This window comes from Aedes aegypti, unplaced genomic scaffold (genome assembly GCF_002204515.2).
Source record: "Aedes aegypti strain LVP_AGWG unplaced genomic scaffold, AaegL5.0 Primary Assembly AGWG_AaegL5_hic_scaff_1100_PBJ_arrow, whole genome shotgun sequence".
Classification (NCBI taxonomy): Eukaryota; Metazoa; Arthropoda; class Insecta; order Diptera; family Culicidae; genus Aedes; species Aedes aegypti.
The window spans coordinates 1,373-19,093 of record NW_018734518.1 but is presented as its reverse complement, the minus strand read 5'-3'; the positions used below and the strand labels follow the sequence as shown (position 1 = coordinate 19,093).

Genomic DNA, 17,721 nt, shown 5'->3' with positions numbered 1-17,721 from the left:
AAAGAAAGCTCCTCTCAGTTAATAACTGTGGAAGTGCTCATAAGAACACTCATCTGAGAAGCAGGCTTTGTCCCAGTTGGGACGTAACGCCAGAAAGAAGATATTTAGGAAACTATTAAGTAATACAAATTGCTTATATTCTAAGATTATAATAGCCAATTTAATTAAGTTTAGTCAGCGGGAGTTTCTCAATAGTTCTCTATCGATGTCAATGAATATGCACAAGAAGGAAGTCTGATCTTACAAACATTTATTGAACTAGATGAACCTCAAATTAAATTTTCAATTTACAGTCGTGACTACTCATGTAGCTCTAAAATTTAGACTGAAATTCGATCCTTCCACGACAGGCGACGATAAAAACTACGATACTCTTAGGTAAAGAAATCTTTGCAAATTTGAACCAAATTTGAAAGTGTGTAGTCGATGTAGGCAGATATATTATCTGGTTTCGTGTGAGATATATAAACCCTTTTTAGGATGAAGTAGTGTTGAAATCTAGGAGTGTACTAAAATTTAGTTCTTTTTTTTCCTAATACAAATCAATAAATTATCTTAAATAAATTAAATACCTAGAATCTATTTAAACTATTGTTCTAGTTTAATTTACACAGTAGTTCAGGAGATGTGGTGCGTTAGTCGATTCATTCTGCAGATCATAGGTTATTGACGCTGATGATTTGATTGATCCATCCGATGAAGGAAGATACTTTCACGTAGACACCTGGTACATCAACCCGTCCGCATCCGAATCCCCACGACACAAGCCCAGCCAGTTCGTAAAATCCATCATCTTGGCAAACCAGGGGACCACCACCATCTCCTTGACAGGCATCGTTCCCTTCCTCACCTCCGGCGCAGAAACTCGACGCCGGAAGGATGAAGATCTTTTCCGTGACGGCGTTTACCTTCCGGATGCACTCGGCATCGCTCACAATGGGAATCTCAGCTTCTCGGACTCGCAATGGGATTGGTCCGGCCTCTCCCATGTAACCGTAACCGGTGACAGTGCAGCGCTTTCCGGCAGCGTGATTCACCCCTCGAGCTGGGAGGCAGACCTAGAATAGTTAATGGTTTGTTTAAATTTATATGTAATCGGTTTTAGGTATTTCTATATTAAAGAGTTTGTCATGGTTAAATTTGACTACGAAATGAATTAATGTTAGTTGATTTCATTTCGTTGCTCACCGCATGCTTATGCTCACATTGATTTTTACTATGAAATGCTTTTAACAAATAAAGAGATCCATGGATCTTCCTATCAATTTCCTTGACTCCCTTTCGCGTAAACTATCGTCGATACACGAATGGAGAAATGATTAATTCATTGATGGCTGAAAATTAATCTACAGGCTGGGTGTTCATTCGAGTACAAGTCTTCTCTAAGAAAAAGTCGATAGACATGACTATCGGGATGTTCATTGCTTATTGATCTGTCGAATCTACTATGGACAATTAGTTGCTTCTGTGTCTCGATTTCTCACTTTGGGGTGACTGATTCCTTATAAGAAATAAGCCAAAAAGAAAAAAAAAACAAATCTTATTTGTTGTTCGTTTTCTGTTTTCTTTCTCAACACTTGAAACTTAAGCCGTTGATCGTTATGGAAAGCGAGGTCGTTTGCAGTGTGGTATGCCGATAAAATGAAACTGACCCAAAGAAGTTCGTCACATGCATGTATTGCTTTTCTATTGCTCACTTTAAGTGTAGAAATATCACTGGTAGTGCTGTTAGCAAAATGAGAACTGCCATGTATTTCTGTACCATCAACTGTTCCGACATATACTAATGTATTATGGAGGTTCAGGACAAGCGATCATCAATGATTGACACTCTTGCTTCTGAATTGAAGGCTACTGTAGCTAGTATTGTCACTCAACAAATGGTCAATGTGAAATCCGAGGTGCGTTTAGTAACTGCTCGCAAGATTTTCTATCTGCAAAATTTGATAACATTGTTTAAGAGTTTAAGAATCTCGAAGCTGAAAATGGAAGTCTCAAACAATAAATCAATGATTTATCTAGCTCTCATTCTAAACTGGCTAATATTGTTTATCAACTTGAATCTAACGCCGATAAATATGATCGCAAGTCAGTATCGAACAATGCAATCTTGCTAGGTTTGCCACAAGTGCCAAACGAGTGTGTAATGCCATTGGTTGAAAAAACTGTTGCGTACCTTGGCGTGGATTTACCTAATGATTCAATTGTGTCTGCTGCGAGGTTGTATCATAGTAACAAGCCAAATACAGTAGTACCTATTCAAATCACTTTCTGTGATAAGAATATCAAGGAATTAGTATTCTCAAAGAAAAAAAAACATGGGCACTAGTGTGGGACAAGATTTAGATTCTCGCTCCAGTCCACTTTTTGGATTGCATTTAGGTCCCATAACAACTATGCAAAATTTCAGCTCGATCGGAGAAACTATATTTTAGCGCCAGCCGTTCAAATTTTGTATGGGATTTACTATGGGAAAACTTATTTTTGTAAAGAAAAATCGCCAGAGGTGAACACAGATCTCGATAGGTATTTTTACGATGTGACCTTCTAAAATGTGGAAGAATATAATATTGGGGAAATCTGTAAATGAATCTAAACTCTCTCTGGTTGTTGATGGCGTCATCACCATTGAAAGCGCTTCAATTTGTGAAAGGTTTAATGACTACTTTTCGGAAGTTGGTCCTAAGCTAGCAGAAAAAATTGGTTCTACTTCTAGAAATCCACTGCGACGAATTACTCCCATTCCTGATTCAATTTATTTGCAGCCATCGACAGAGAATGAAGTTATTTTATTGATCAATCTGAAAGTGAACAAGAGTCCTGGCCCTGATAACATTCCAGCTAGAATAAAAAAAACAATCCGAATTCTTTCTCACGGATTTTGTCTGAATCATTCAATTTAATGATACAAACAGGTTCATACCCAGAGTGTCTAAAATCAGCAAAAGTGGTTCCGGTATTCAAATCAGGTGACACTCGTAGAATCGATAATTATCGTCCTATTTCGACCCTTTCTGTGTTTAACAAGATTCTGGAAAAACTGTTAATCAATCGGCTTGTGAGTTTTCTTGAGAGGCATAATGTATTGTATTCGTTTCAATATGGTTTCCGTAATGGAAGCAGTACAACCATAGCTATAGCAGAGCTTGTGGATAAAATCCTTCAAGAAACAGATGCTAAAAAAATGGTTGGAGCTTTGTTTCTGGATTTGAACAAAGCCTTCAACACTCTCGATCATGGCATTTTGTTGAGAAAATTGGATCATTACGGAATAAGAGGAATAGCTAACAACATCTTAAGCAGTTATTTAGTAAATCGGAAACAATTTGTTTCACATGACGGTTCGCAAAGCTCTTACAAATCGCTTAGAACTGGCATCCCACAAGGAAGCAACATAGGTCCACTAATGTTTCTCATTTACATTAACGACATTTGCAAACTGCATCTATCTGGAGTTCCTAGGTTGTTTGTTGATGATACGGCGTTGTTTTATCCAAATGTTAATGCTAATATTATTATAAACAGCATGCAGGACGACTTGTTACTTCTCCAAAATTATTTTGCAGAAAACCTCCTCACTTTAAATCTTCATAAAACTAAGTTCATGGTCTTTAGATCCCCTAGGAAAACCATCCCAGCTTTACCACGCTTAGTACTAGGTGATGATATAATCGAGAAAGTCGATTGCTTCAAATATCTTGGAGTTCTTTTTGACTCTACCTTATCCTGGGATCATCATATACAGATAGTCGCTAGTAAAATGTCTTCTATGTGTGGAGTTTTAAACCGAATTGGAAAATTCCTTCCTAAAAAAGCATTATTGATGTTTTATTTTGCACATATTCATTCCCACCTAAATTATGTAATTGTATCGTGGGGCAGAGCATGCAAGCAATTGTAGGCGGTTAGTAAACTTGCTGCTTTACTAAAGCTTTACAGCAGCCGTGGTAGTGAACGTAAGTATAAGTATAAGTTTGTATAAAGTGATGAACAAATGTTGCATCTGTTCTTAGCAATGCTTTTGTTCCTCACTTTCATGATTTTCCTAGCAAGTAGAACCAAACTTGAAGCTTGGTTGTCAAGCGCCTCTATAATAATTGAACATGAGCTGTTGTCTTGATCCAGACTCTGTTGTTATATGCGACATACAATGAATAAACAATCTTTTAATTTTTTATCATCACTTGTTTCATCACTTTTTCAACAATACTTAATGGGCAAAACGGCAGTGAAGATTGTTCGCGAACCAACTGGGAACCTGCGCATACTAGGTGAGTCCCGGTTTCGCCCTTTCGCAATGTACGAAAATCACGTTGACAGGGCGTACATTGTCAACGGGTGGAAAATAAATAAAACTAAGAAACTAAAAGGTAGAAGTAAAACGAGAAAAGAAATTAAAAAGCCAGGTGTTCAGAAAGTAGCGGAAAACTAAAATAAACTGTGAATTATTTGATTTAAATAGCGTAACGGAAGGTAAAGAAGTGAAATAATAAAAAGTGAATTATACTTATAATTATCTGGTCTAACAGGAATTAGGTTGCTGGGAGAATTTGAGAATTCTAGTTGGAAGGAGTTAGCCAGCGAGGTACACCAAAATGTAAGACCCATTATTAATAATCTAACAAATGAAACAAAAATTATTAAAATCAAAAATAAATTTCAGCTTGAAGCTGCGTTTACCGTTGCTGAAAAGAGGTGTTAATCCATCGCCAGAATCCCGAAATTCTCCCCCCAACAATCTTCAAGATTTGTGGTTAGATCCTGCGTGCGGCGAGTATACAGATAATGAATCCAGCAAGTCATTGTATGCTGTGCGATCGCCCGGACAATGCCGACGATTTAGTTCAATGCGATAAATGTGATGGCTATGTACATTTCGCATGTGCAGAAGTAGGAGACTCGATTGCCGACGAGGATCGGAGTTTCACCTGTCAGAGGTGCATCGAGAGATTAGAAGCTATCACAGTTTCATCACAACGTTCCAGTAAGCGAACAAGTACGTCTACGCGCAGTAGCCTGAGTGCGGCCCGGCTAACATTACGTCTCCAACAGTTGGAAACCGAACGACAGAATCGGCTGAAGGAATTGGAGGATGCTGAAAGGTTTCAGCGACTACGAAGACAGGTAGAAGCTGATTTTGAAAAGCAGAAGCTCGAAGCCCTCGAGTCTCAGCTGCTAGATGAGGAGGAGAATCGAAGTACTAGAAGCAGAGTAAGCGCCAGAGTGATTCACGCAAACACACATAAGTGGATTGGTTCGACAAGCCAGAGTGACGATGTTGTTGGAGACCCTCGAATCGGACGGAGGAAGCGAATGAGCACAAATCTTCGAGTCGACATGCAACGTAGATTCAAAGCGGTAATCCCGAGATTCCAGCCACGTCGACGTCAAGACCGGCGTTGAGAACATAGGTTCCCAAAGCAGAAGACGAGTGTACCGGTTAGTTTGGCCGGAGTGGGATCAGTGTCCGATCCGAACTCGCGTACCAGAGATATGTCCACTATGAGTTCCATATCGATACATCCGTGGTGCAGGCCAGTCTACTAGCAACCAGGTGAGAGATAGTGTTAGCGTTTCCAATGTAAGACTAGAATCTATTGCTGAATCTGTCCAAACAAGCACACCCAAGCCACCACCGATAATGTAAGCATTTCCTAAAGTTCAAATAGCATCTAAACTAGGGATAAAAGTCTAACAGTATCAAGTCAGATAGCCCAACAAAGATTACCATGTAAAGGGTCAACTACAGGGGAACCTCCTCCAAAAGCAAGTGTTTCACAACCGATTAGCGAGTTAGATCCAATGCAATATCACAAGTCGGGTGTACCGGGGAAAAGGCTGGGGCCCAAAGTTGGTCAGCAACTATCCGAAATTAAGTTGTCTGAACGTTTGCCTCCAACACAAGTACCATCTACAAGTACATCAAATCCCATCAACAACAGTGTGCCGAGCCAGTTTGTCATCGACGGGGCATACGGCAACTAGAAGTTCGAACGAGTTTCCATCGACACAACGAAGTTTCCAGCAGTATTCGCAGTGGAATCAGTCAGCATTGCTACCACCTCCTGGATATAACAAGTTAGGGTCAAAACCAGTGATCCATTATCAGCAACAGTGGCCTTCAGGAATGGCGCAGTGGAGCCAACCGCAGCAGCCACACCCTTGAACAGTACCGAATTTCACCAGAATCAAGTCCCAATTTCGTCAGCGCCGTTACAACCACTAGGGCAGCATCCGATCCCATCTTCGAGTTTAACGGGGCAGTACCAGTTCAAATTTCTCCTTCGTCAAACAGACGAACTGCACCAACTGCTGAACAATTAGCTGCGCGTCAAGTCATTCCGAGGGAGTTGCCTACGTTTCAGGTGACCCACAGGATTGGCCACTATTCTTCAGCTCGTTTAATAATTCGACCGAAGCGTGTGGGTATAATGATTCTGAGAATCTCGCAAGACTCCAGAGATGTCTCCGTGGCCATGCACTAGAAAGTGTTCGCAGTCGTTTGCTGATTCCTGAGTCTGTTCCCCACGTGATGAATACACTAGCCCGGCTCTATGCAGGCCCGAAGTTATAATTCATTCACTGTTAAGCGATTGCGTGAAATTCCCTCCCCTAAAGGTGATGATCTCAAAACCTTGATCAAATTGGGATGGGAGTAGGGAACCTGGTTGAACACATGATTCTAGCCGATCACGGCAGCATATCAGTAACCCTATGCTGTTGCAGGAGATGGTGGACAGACTACCACCTAACTTGAAACTACAGTGGGCATCCCACAAAAGGATGTATCAGACTGTTGATTTGGGAGCATTAATGATTTCATGATGGACCTGGTGACGATGGCAAGTGACGTTACCCTACACATGGATCCAGCGCAGTCGAGTTCCAGCAGATTGGAGAAGCCGAAAAAGGACAAATGTCAAGAGAGAAGCTGTTCGTGCATCAACAAACTCCATCGACATCTGGATCAAAACACATCAGCTCTACACACCAAAAGGAACCAGCTGAAGTAGTTCTCAAGCCTTGTACATACTGCAACAAACCGATCATCGCATTGCAGAATGTCAAGAGTCAAACAGCTAGATCTCGATGGACGCTGGAAGTTATGAGGCGAAAAGGACTTTGCCGAATCTGTTTGATCCCTCATCGCACGTGGCCGTGTCGCTCGAAACAGGAATGTGGAGTCGGAGATTGTCGAATGCGTCATCACCCTTTGCTGCACTCTAGAAAGGCTGAGCTCAGCGCGTCTCAGTCGCCTTCTTCGGCCGTCAGAAATGTGACCTACCAGCATCATCACGCCACTACATCGTATGCCTTACTTCGCTACCTTCCCGTGACGCTATATGGAAATGGCAAAAGCATTGAATTGTTTGCCTTTCTAGACGACGGCTCGTCGTCGACTATGCTGGAGCGGAAGTGGCAAATCTTCTTGGAATTGAAGGACCTAATGAACCTCTGGCTTTAGGATGGACAGGAGATGTCACAAGGATCGAAAAGGAATCGCAACGCATTGAAGTCACTATAGCCGGGGAAATAATGGGAAATGTTTCCTATTAAAAGCCAAAACAGTAGGCCCCTCAAACTTCCATCTCAGACAGTGGACTACGAAGAGCTGTGTGAAACACACCCGCAACTAAGGCATCTCCCCTGAAGAGTTATACCAGCGTCTCTCCTCGGCTCATAATTGGCGTAGACAACGCTCGACTGATAAGCTCGCTTAAAAATCGTGAAAGTGCTGCAGGAGATCTCATCGCAACAAAAACCCGGCTGGGATGGAGTGTTTATGGCACTCATCTGGTAAATAAGACATCTGTCGGATACGTGAACACACACGTGAAGCTAAGCCAAGAAGACACAGATTTCACCGATCTGTTCAGACAGTTTTGGCGGTAGAAGAGGCTACAATAAAGCAGAATCCACAATCGGAGGAAGACAAGCGGGCTTTGGAAATATTGCAGAACACAACACGAAGAGTCGGAGGAAGGTTGAAGTAGGTTTGCTGTGGAAATACGATGATCCATGTCTGCCTGACAGTTTCCTATGGCGGTTCGTCGTATGGAAGCATTAGAGAAAAAATTGGAGAAAGATCCTTATCTGGACGGAAAAGGTGAGAGGAACAAATATCAGAGTACGTCGAAAAAGGATTATGCGCATCGAATCACTGCAGCGGAATTAGAGTCCACGGAGTCAGGGCGCGTATGGTACCTACCCCTAGGAGTAGTACGGCAACCCGCGGAAGCCGGAAAAAAGTCCGATTGATTTGGGACGCTGCAGCACGAGTAAAGGGTGTGTCGTTGAATGATAGGGATGCTGAAAGGACGCGGACCTTTCTAACAGCACTACCAACCGTGCTGCTACGCTTCCGTCAAAAATCAATTGCCTTCAGTGGAGATATTAGGGAAATGTTCCACCAATTCCTTATTCGTCAGAGGGATCAAACAAGCGCAGAGGTTCGTGTTTCGAGAACGCGCAGGGACAAGCGCCGCAGATTTTTGTGATGGATGTCGCTACATTCGGCGCTGCCTGCTCTCCAATGTATCGCACAGTATCTAAAAAAACCGGAATGCGGAGGAGCACCGCAGAACAGTTCCCCAACGCGGCGAAAGGCAATCATCGGAGAACCATTATGTAGACGACTACCTCGACAGCGTAGACCACGGTAGAGGAAGCAGTTCAACTAATAACAGGAGGTGAAACATGTTCAATACTTTGGCTGGAATGGAAATCCGCAACTTTCGTCCCAAACTCCGCCGAAGTGCTTGAACGCGTAGGAGAAGTGAATAAGAACCATCATAAGTCTCTAAGTCCAGATACAATCGTAGAGCGAGTGCTCGGTATGGTGTGGAGGCCCATCTGAAGACGTTTTCAGTTTCGAACTAAATTTAAAAGAGGAGATTCAGAACATTATTGAAAGGCCTGACGCACCAACCCAAACGTCAAGTCCTTCGTACAATTATGTCACTGTTCGACCCGTTAGGACTGGTAGCGCACTTCACCATTCACGGAAAGATCATCATGCAGCAGGTTTGGAGAACCGGAGCAGGTTGGGGACGATGTCCATTTCCGGTGAAAATTCTGGAAGAATGGAGAAGGTGGAGCGGTCTGCTGAAGAAGATAGAAGATGCTCGAATTCCAAGGTGCTTCCTTCGCAGGACACGGGAGCTCATCCGAAAGATGCAGAGATCCACGTTTTTGTCGATGCCAGCGAGAATGCATATGCTTGCGTGGCATACCTACGAAGCACACTGCGTTCAGGAGTTCCGCGGTGCACGGTTCGATATCGGCAAAGACGAAAGTGGCACCGTTAAAGCCGCTCTCAATACCACGGCTAGAATTACAGCAGCTCTAGTTGGTACCCGTCTTTTAGATAGTATCTGCAAAGCGCTGGACAATACCTGTTGTCGCTCGATACCTTTGGTCGGACTCGACGACCGTACTTGCTTGGCTCAGATCCGAAACTCGACGATACCACCAATTTGTCGGGTTAGAGTGGGGAGAAATTTGAGCACAAACTTACTATCAACGAATGGGCGCAAAGTTCCTTCCAAGAATAAATGTCGCCGATCAGGCTACTAAATGGAGAGATGGACCCAGTTTCGCCCCGAAGACTGGTGGTACGCAGGACCGACGTTTCTAAGGGATCCGGATAACAGTTGGCTGAAGCAAACCGATCATATGTTGAGACGTCGGAAGATTTGCGAAACGTCTTCCTACACCATCGGACTTTACCAACACCGTTGATTGACTTCAGCCGTTTCTCCAAATGGTCGAGGCTCAACAGGGCCGCGGGATACGTTGTGCGGGCAGTAAGCTATTCCTCGGTTGGAAAGTAGAAGGTCCATTAACGCAGGAAGAATTGCAGAAGGCAGAATCTCTGATCTGGTGTCAAGTGCAGATGCATGAGTATCCGGATGAATACACAACGCTCGTCTACAACAGAGATAATCCGGACAGGGAACAGAAACTGATTGTTAAATCAAGCCCTTTATACAAACTGTCACCGAAAATTGATGAAGATGGAGTAATAAGGATGGATAGTCGAATCATCGCAGCACCAAGGATTACTCTGGACATGAAATATCCTATCTTACTGCCAAGAAACAATCAGGTCACCGAAATTACTGGTGGAGGACTACCATGAACGTTTTTTGCATCAGAATAATGAAAAGTTTGTAACGAGCTTCGGCAACGTTTCGAATTCCTCTCGGCTTCGCACAGTAATCTCGAAAATAGCCAGGCAGTGTCAACACTGTCCGAATAGGAAAGGCAGCCACCACAAGTCCCATCATGGCAGCACTTCCTGAATTTCGTCCTAACCGGGTTTGTACGACCGTTTACGCACACTGGATAGACTATTTTGGTCCAGTGTACGTGAAACAGGGACGCAGTCAAGTCAAACGCTGGATAGCACTGTTCACGGTCTGTCAGTAAGGGCAGTACATCTAGAAGTTGTACATTGTTTGTCAACACAATCATGTGTCATGGCCATACGGCGCTTCGTGGCTCGAAGAGGTTCACCAATAACGTTTTGCTCAGACAATGGAACCAATTTTTGTCGGAGCTAACAATCTGTTGAAAGAGCAGCTGCAGAAGATCTCCAAGGACTGCGCTCAGAGCTTCACGAATTCACAAACGAAATGGCTGTTTAACCCACCCTTGGCGCCCCACATGGGAGGTTCATGGGAGCGCATGGTCCGTTCGGTGAAGGTTGCGATGGCAGCAATCGCACATCATCCAAGACATCCAAGTGACGAGGTTCTCGAAACCATAATTGTTGAGGCCGAATCAATAGTCAACTCAAGACCGCTAACGTACATTCCCCTGGATAGTGTGAACCAGGAAGCACTTTCGCCGAACCATTCCTACTTTATGGTACCCCCAGGGAATCAACCAACCTAGTCAAGAGTTGACCGTAGATCACAGCACATTAAGGGATAGCTGGAAATTGGCCCAGTATCTGGTAGATACATTTTGGCGACGCTGGGTAAATGAATATTTGCCCACCCTGACAAGACGCACGAAGTGGTTTCAACCGGTAAAACCAATGATGCCGGGTGATTTGGTGGTGGTAGTTTGAGGAAGGGATTCCGCATGGTTGGTTGCGAGGACGAGTCGTGGAAGTTGTGAAAGGTAAGGACGGTCAAGTCCGCAGAGCTGTAGTGAAGACGTCGAGGGGAAATACTCAGCAGGCCAGCGACCAAGCTAGCAATCCTAGATGTTCGAGGTACTACAGGGGCTCCAGAAAATGAAAAATTCAAGCGAACCGGAACTACACGGGAGGGGGGATGTTCGCGAACCAACTGGGAACCCTGCGCATACTAGGTGAGTCCCGGTTTCGCCCTTTCGCAATGTACGAAAATCACGTTGACAGGGCGTACATTGTCAACGGGTGGAAAATAAATAAAACTAAGAAACTAAAAGGTAGAAGTAAAACGAGAAAAGAAATTAAAAAGCCAGGTGTTCAGAAAGTAGCGGAAAACTAAAATAAACTGTGAATTATTTGATTTAAATAGCGTAACGGAAGGTAAAGAAGTGAAATAATAAAAAGTGAATTATACTTATAATTATCTGGTCTAACAGGAATTAGGTTGCTGGGAGAATTTGAGAATTCTAGTTGGAAGGAGTTAGCCAGCGAGGTACACCAAAATGTAAGACCCATTATTAATAATCTAACAAATGAAACAAAAAATTATTAAAATCAAAAATAAATTTCAGCTTGAAGCTGCGTTTACCGTTGCTGAAAAGAGGTGTTAATCCATCGCCAGAATCCCGAAATTCTCCGCCCCAACAAAGATATTTTTGCTTTGAATTCAATTAACCCGTAATATAAAAGCTTTTAAATATAGTTGTAAATTGCATAAGTGTGGTAGTAACCAATTTTACTGATTAAGATTAAAATACTCAATCACAAATATTGTTCAACTTCCCAAGAACACTTTTGAGAAAAGTTTCTTAGATCTGTTTTATTCAGCTATTGGTTATTTAATAATTGCCTTGGTAAAAAAAAAAACATTATTCAAGCTTTATTCGCTCAGAAACGGAGAATCTGTTCAATAATAAACCATTTATTTACGTAGTATAGTACACGTTTATTCAATTACTAAATATTAATAACATTATAAATAGACTCGACAATGTGGATTCAACAAGTAAACCACCAGTTATCTATCGAACATTCAGAAATGCTTGTTTAGCTTTTGTCTAACAGAGATATATAATGAGTGGAAGCTTGTCTAAATTGTGGATGAAAAGTTGAAGAAGTCCTTATTACTTATGATCACCGTCATTCCAAAAATAGCCTTTCCACAGTGTTAATTCAACAACATGTTTTCATAAGGTGATTATTCATCTGTTATCAAACTGTAATAAAGCTGATACAGTATTTTTTTTTATTTTTAAGTGTAAAAAGAATGAAATTCAAATAATTATTGTGGCGTGATAAAATCGAACAGAAAATCGTGCTAAAATCAAGAGTGAAATAATGAAGCGATATTAAAACGAACAGTGATAAAATCGAGAAACTACTGTAGCTTGAAAAATTCTTGCGTTTGTGACCTTTTTACAAGCAGTGTTCAACAATGATGTTTACATACACCGCAAAATACTTGGACAATGTTTAGCCAACGTATGTACGATAATCTGTTCGATTATCTTATTATATCTCAAAATACTACTCTTTATCTGCTGATCTGTATAACCTTGGTTAGAGCAGTGGAGAAGCATGCGCCTGTAAATTAGAAGGTCCTGAGTTCAAGCCTCGACATCGCAACAATGTTTGATTAATTAAAACTTAATAATGAAGCTTCAAAATCCTAGGCATCCAGATATGAGCATCTGTTGAAGTGCGTATATAACTACCAATGTTTTTTGCTTTTTCCATTATAAAATAAATGTTGAAGAAACATCGAACATACTTATTTGTACGTTTATACAGTTAATTCTATAAATAAATATGATGTCTAGTTTAGTTGAACCAAACACTTAAACAGACTGTGTTCAGCATGTGTTTTTGTTGAATTAATGCTGAACAAAGCTTACTATTTTGTACATTTGTTATCATAAGTAATAACGGCACCTACAACTTGTCTTCGACAGTTTATAAACTACACGTCATGCAATCCTGTCAAACAAACGCCTAACAAGCATCTCTGAATGTTCGCTGTATGCTGGGTGGATTAAATGTTGAATAAACATTGTAAAGACTACTTATAGTGTTACTGCTGTTTAACAGCCGACATAAGATCATTGAGTGAGCGATTGTTAACCCAAATACACAAATTGGCGCTTATGTTACTTATGCGGTTACGTTTATCATATAGGTAATTTATGTCAATAATAACCCTAATGATGCTTGACAACTGTCCTATAAACATCATTGAGGTAAAACGCCTAAAACGGAAGTTATGATTTTTGTCCCAAGGTCCCATACATTCGAAGCACTGTGCGACGCACACAACGAACTCGCTTGCTTGGACTATAGGAAGCGCACTCTATTCCTGAGCTTTCCTCAAATCTCCAGGGGGAACACCAATAATTACATTCACGGATTTTTTTCCAATCTGTACAAATATCGTTACGTTACATGCAAATGGTTTAGAATAACTAAGGAAAGGTATCAGAAATTGGAATTTAATATGAACTACTGTATTTTGGAATCCAGGATAATCGAGTCCGTCCTGTAAGTCATATTTTGAAGTCTGTGTTTTATTAGGGTTAATTTCATGTTAATTTGAAACCTTGCAACTGTCAGGCAGCTAGAGCCAGTCTATATTAGGGAAGATGTACCAGTATTCGCCACCCATGATTATATACCGTTTTACATCTCAAATAGAATTACATTTAGTGTCTTTTAAATCATTTTCAAATGATGAGGTAACTTCTTTAAAATCTTATAATTTGCTAAAAAAATAAAAGAAAAAAACATTTTCCCAAAAATTTTAGCTGGCTTGCATCAGATTTCGCCATGGTGTTTCTGAATTTTCCACCCTTCATAAGAAATAAACGTAGGTAGTGAATTCAGGAACCAAAATAAAAAATATGGCGAATACTGGTGCAAGTTCAGTATTCACCATTCCAATTTTCAATACAAAACCATGTTTCAGACGAGTTTTTTTCCTCCTTAACATGGATTGAAAGCCTTCGTTCAACGAATTGACAGTAGGTATTCAAAAACTTTTTTTATTGATTCACAAAATATGTTTTCCTTAGGGTGGCGAATACTCCAATCCTATTATTTTACACTTTATGACATGTAATCAACTTAATCTATGCACCCACAAGGATATTTTTTTCCGTTCCAATTAACCAATCATGTTGATCGAAATTTGGATTGATTACATATGTATTATTATTGATTTTTGCCAAATAGTGTTAGGCAGCGTCCATAAATGACGTACTCATTACTCAAAGACGGCTGATCCAAATTGCTTCATTTTTCACAACATACTCACATTAATGTATTGTTCCGAAGAGTGAATATCCGAATACGAAAAAAAATCTGTAGCCTGAAGAAATTAATGTGGGTTGTGGTTACGCGTCAGTCCCTAAATGAGTTTTGGAATATCTCCGAATCCATGTGACCAATGTACAATATCGACACAGATTCTAAACTAGAATAGTTTTTTGAGAGCTTGTGCAAAAATATCTAAAAAAGTTATAACGATCTGAATATGCTTTTTGCGGTAAATAATTAAGCTGCTAGTGGAAGGGTTAATTACGTGAGACAGTTTTCGGGATTTTTCTATCCCCCCTATGGTAAGAATTTTTGTATAAAACCAAAAATAAATTTATGGCGCGTAAGAAATCTTAAGCCCCACTTCCTCCATAACTCCTTACGTAATCAATGGACGCCCATTTATATATGACATAATTTTAAGTCAGCCCAGCAAATTTCATCATCAAACTCACCAGACAAACGCCATCCCTAAGCTCTGCCTGTCCATGCAGCTTCAGCAGTGCAATATCGTTGTCCAATGTTTGACTGTTGTGATTGTGATGAATGTAAGTTGTGGCAACTCGGCAGCGTCTGTGCCCCTGGGCTGCCGAATTTGCGAGTCAAATCGTAATCACCTACCCGAACGTATATTGGCATCACCAGACCGAACAATGCTAAAATATTTAAAAGTTCGATGAGTAATCTCAAAAGCATTTCACCATCCATGCACTCATAGGTTACGACTTACTGGTGACATCAGTGCGCCGCTGTCAGGACCCATTGCGTGCCAATTAGTGCGCCCCGCAGAGATAACTGAATTCAGAGTAGTTGCAACGCGACCTGCCAGCACCACTCGCCGTGTCTCCATCCTCTCCCACGACAACTCGGCCCTTGCGATGACTGTTCCAATACTGCTAGTGGTGAGTTTGTCCTAGAAATACTAGATGATGAATCAAATCTTCCGGAACCGTATCGTTGTGATCACTGTAGATATAGGAATGGGCACGAATGCTGTGGCCCAAGAACCAACCGTTCGGTGCTTTTGGATCGGTAGATACTTTCCCAGCTCGATATGTCGGGCCAGATCGTCTACTGCTGGAATGTTCCATTTCGATTCGGCTGAGGAACGATCGAAGCGCCTCGACTAGTTCCTTAACACCACAACGATTCGAGTACACTTGAGGTCGAGATGTGGTCGTAGTGGGTAGTGGTTCGTAGACGGGTTGAGACAGATGATGAACTGGAGTTGAGTTTGTGAATTCGTAAATGTTATTGCTGACTGGTCCTGGATAGCTGTTCATGACGGAGGTCCATAACCAGGTTGTGGTTGCGGTTGCCTGTGCCGGCGGTAGGGGCTGTGGTGGAGGTGGATAAGGCTGTGCTACATTCTGCGGTGGTGGTGGCGGTGGATAGTTTGTTGTATCGTTTGGCTTAATTTTGCCAGCTGCCATTTGAACTTCTTGGATTTTTCGATTTGGAGCGCAGCAATTGTGTTCCGGACTTTTTACATTTGAATAAATCAGTCATTTCAGCATTTCGGAAACACGTGAAACTCAATAAGCTCACATACACGATCCTGGACATTCTTCCCTTGGGTCGGGTGCAGCTGTTGTGGTTGGAGCTTGAGTAGTTGTAGTAGTTGGGGGGCGGTGGAGGCCGTTTTGGAGCAGGTCTCGTAACCGGAGCCTTAGTGTTGTCACAACAAATTGAACCTCGCTTCGCAGTTGCAGTGGTGTGGATGATCTCCGAGGGCCGTTCACAGAACGCAGCCATTATATTATCAACATACAGAATCCAGGACATCTTCGGAGCGGTGGCTGCAATATGTGTTGAGAACAAAGAGATAAAATATTAACAACTAAATGAATAGTTACAGTTTATTAAATCTCCTCCGGCGTACTTGGTCTTCTCGTAGTCGTTACAATTTCGTGTTTGGTACTCGTCAGCAGTTCCAGTTACACAGCAAGATCCTTCATTTGGACAGAATGCTTCACTGTCAACAATCATCGCAAAACAGTGCGAAACAGTCCATTGACGCATTCTTCCGCAAGGTTTTGACCCGTTCCTTGTGGATTCGATGGGGGCGCTATCTTGATCTTGGAGCAGGCGTAGTTTTCACCGTTTTGGCGGGTGATTAGTCTTTGACTTTATAGGTTCCTCAGTTGTAGTCTTTTCCGTTGTTTTGGGATACGCGTTTCGGAGTTGTAGTCTTATTTTTGTTGCTATCGAAATGTGCCTGTTGGCACATAGAGATCGGCTGGTGGCTTGTCCGGATAAATATCCTGGAAACACAACATTTTGTACCACTCTTACAAAGACCTGGAGTCCATCAAATAGGCTTCGCAGTATTCTGCGATTCTGTCAGCTACGCAAACTCTGGACATGTAGCTGAAATTCAGAGAAATCATATTAAAACTTCTAATCGTTACATGAGTGAATGAGATGTAATCACCTACAATTGTTTTTACTGTCCTTATCTTTTTCCTTTTCCTTTATTTTGCCTTCTGTAGTGGGCTTGGGGGTTGTGGTGGTTGGCTTCGGAGTAGTTGTTGGCCTAGGTCGGCTCGTAGTGGTGGTCGAAATGTTTGCAGCAGCGGCCTGGCTTTCGACGCAACACCTCATACTTGGGGATGGACAGGGAATATCCTCCAAAACTTCGTAACATATCAATGTCGCTAGCGTATGCACACATACTCCTGGACATCCTTTGGCATCTTCCGTGCTGGTTATTGAGTCTAGAAGACCTGTTGAGGGAGATAGAACGCATAGCAATGCAGAATTAGTAGAGCGTTGAAATTGTAACGATATGTATATTTATATGATTTCATAGATAGTAAACGCCTCGGGACGGTTGAATTAGGCTCAATTAAGGGTACTTGTGGGAAATTTCACGCGGCCTATAAGGCGCCACACCGCATGTATTTCTTCCATAAGAATTAACCTCACAACTAGCAGCATCATTTTTTCATCACAAAAAAAATATGAAAATCTGCATTACATTTTTGGTTTCGATTTTTTGCACAATTTTCCAAGTTCTCAAACAACTTTTCTGTTGATTTTGGTCATTGGTCATCTGAATTCGGAGATAATGCGAAATTTCATGGGCGGACTAACGCGTAGCCATAACTCACGAAAATATCTCAGGCTACAGAGTTTTTCTCATGTTCGGTTATTCGTTTTTCGAAACACATGCTTTGATGTGAGTCTGTTCTGAAAAAAAAAGGAAACAAATTGATGTAACTTTTTTTAGTATGAGCATTTATGTTTCTGGTGCCACTCCTTTCGAA

The 17,721-nt window shown here is 41.7% G+C and overlaps 1 pseudogene; it reads right to left on the bottom strand.

The window, feature by feature from the left end:
- Positions 1–233: 233 nt before the first annotated feature.
- Positions 234–17,178, bottom strand: LOC5573596 (annotated as a pseudogene).
- Between the last annotated feature and the right edge of the window lie 543 nt (positions 17,179–17,721).